Source organism: Anarrhichthys ocellatus, unplaced genomic scaffold (genome assembly GCF_004355925.1).
Source record: "Anarrhichthys ocellatus isolate YVR2014 unplaced genomic scaffold, GSC_Weel_1.0 scaffold35, whole genome shotgun sequence".
NCBI classification, from domain to species: domain Eukaryota; kingdom Metazoa; phylum Chordata; class Actinopteri; order Perciformes; family Anarhichadidae; genus Anarrhichthys; species Anarrhichthys ocellatus.
Genome location: NW_022280065.1, coordinates 3,798,264 through 3,800,814, shown reverse-complemented (window position 1 = coordinate 3,800,814; position 2,551 = coordinate 3,798,264).

Below are 2,551 nucleotides of genomic sequence, written 5' to 3'. Positions count from 1 at the left end.
ACACACACACACACACACACACACACACACACACACACACACACACATACACACCAGGTTGTTCGCTCTGATTAGTTTCACACATGGCAGAAAACATCAGGAGTGTGTGAGGATAGATACAGATGCCATCTGATTGAAAAGGGGAAGTGGGGAGAAATGGATTTACGTCCAGTGTCCTGTAGAAACCCTGTATGTGCAAAAGCCAACTGGTGATATGAGGTTTCTTTGACACCATGGCAATAATGATATTGTGTCCATGTTAAAGGTGAAGGATACCATAGTGCTTTATGTGCTGAGTAAGTCCCATGACCGCTGCATATGGTAATATATTTTTAAATGGGAATCAGGAGCGTTGTGTATCTAACAGACCTGCTGCATTAATTACATAATTGCCTGATTGCGATTATTTGAGCCGACTATGATGATTTTGCGTAATTGTCGGATTACACAATCGCAGAAATTGTAGGAGAATGCTACAAATGTGGCAACAAATAGAAAGTGAATTTGGTGTGTATTGATTAGCGGTGTCCACCTGAGCACACGGTTTCAATGTGAGGAATAAATAACATGGATGAAGAGGGCTTGGCTGTCTGGATCGTACTGTTGCTTGACAGGTTCCTCTGTTTCAGCTCATATGAAACCATATTGGTTGCTTACGAAGCAATATGTTGAAAGAGATGTGACTATAATGTCTCTCTTGATTCATAGCAGTGAGTCTCTCCTACAGGTGCAGCATTGTGTTGGACAGCTCTGGGGAAAGTTATTCTGGAGTTGTTGCTTCCATCCAGCTTTTCTAAATTAGATAATGCACATTCACATGTTTTGATGGATGCATGGTGTTATAGAAGTTATTTTTCTCAAAAGCCAATCAGAGCAGACTGAGCTTTTTCAGGAGCTTAAAGAGACGGGCGCAAAAACAGGACATTTTATACACAGTATGAGAATAATGAAGTGTTTTCAGAAGGTTGTAAACATATACTAGTAGAAACCCAAAATACAAGTAAAAAAAAGGAGCATATGTCCCCTGAAGGAATTAGCTAAGTGTGTAGCGAGTGTGTGGTCGTGCTGACAGAGTGTGAGAGTGGATGTGCTCTGAGCAGACAGGTGTTGGCGATCGGAGTGGAGCAGAAATTAGCAGTAGAGTCGTCCAGTATTAGTAAATGTACAGTGTGACCCCAGAGTGAGCATCAACTTCAGCCCAGGAGGCAAAACAAAGTCTCTCCTGAGCCTCCAGAAGACGGTCTGGATGCTGAAGTAACGGATAATAATGCCTTTGTGTTTCAGTTGCATATTACTTTTGAGAATAGAATCGTGCCTGCACCAAGGAACTGTCTTGCTGTCTTATAACATGTTGGTTATAGTAGGTCAGCCCACTGTACACAACAGTTTTACAACAAGCTATTTAAAATACATCTTTGTGCAGCAGAGCGAGAGGTGAACATTGTTTCAGAAAACTGTATGACGATCAATTGACAGTACTTTGCAACTAAATTCTGTTCATTTCAACGGCTCCTCTGTGTGCCATAGAATGAACAGAAATAGAGTCTTTAATCGTTTTGTTCATTTTATTTATTCATAATGCTCAGGACCATGATCACATGGCATGGAGCACAAACAGAACATGGAACAATACAACTATGGCACAAGGCATGACTAACGTACGTCTAATGATACTGAAACAAAGAAGGGCCATCCTTCAAAAAGGCACCCTATTTACAAAAAACTTTGGGGTTTTAATACGAGTAACAAATGTACGTTATTTGATGTTTGTAAATATTCATTACTACCAAGAATTCAATATCAAAGAACTTAACATTAATATCTGCTTTTAACAGATTGTACCAGAGAGCATCCCTCAAAACTGTATCAAACACCTTACTGAAATTAATGAAAGAACAAAACTGACTTTTCTTTTTAAAGCGAGACACATCAACAATATGTTTCAGTACAAATGCTGGAATAACTCCATCTTATTCCTGTCTGGATTTAGACAATTAGTCGTCAACTAAAATTCATGATAGTGACAGCCCTAGAGTCAAAACGAGAGAGTACAACCAATGGCTGCTGCTTTGTACTGATGCCTTTTTTGACATTTACAATTAATAATTAAGGCTTAGCTCTGTAAGGATTCAAGCATTTGCTCTACATGACACATGTCGTAATTTATTAAATACATGCAAATTCACGTATCGTGACTGTTCTTGATGCTCAGACACTGGTCTTTACTTTGTCTGCTCCCGTTGGCGTTGTGTTCAAGTGACATTTATCATTCCTAAGTGTTTCAGTCGATAAGAGAGGCACGTTTTGTCACAAGTGACACAGAAAACATACATTCTGGAGGATCACGCCGTTCAGACGAGTCAGAGAGCAATCCTGGTGGTCTTGTTGCTCATTGAAGCGAGATATTGATGTAGCGTCTGGTTTTTAAAGGGTGAAGCGGCCATAGCCCCCAGCCACCACTTCCCATTACTTTCAGATAGTGGTGATTTGGATGCAATCTACTGCGCACCAATGCACCATATATGTTTGTGTGTGTGTGTGTGTGTGTGTG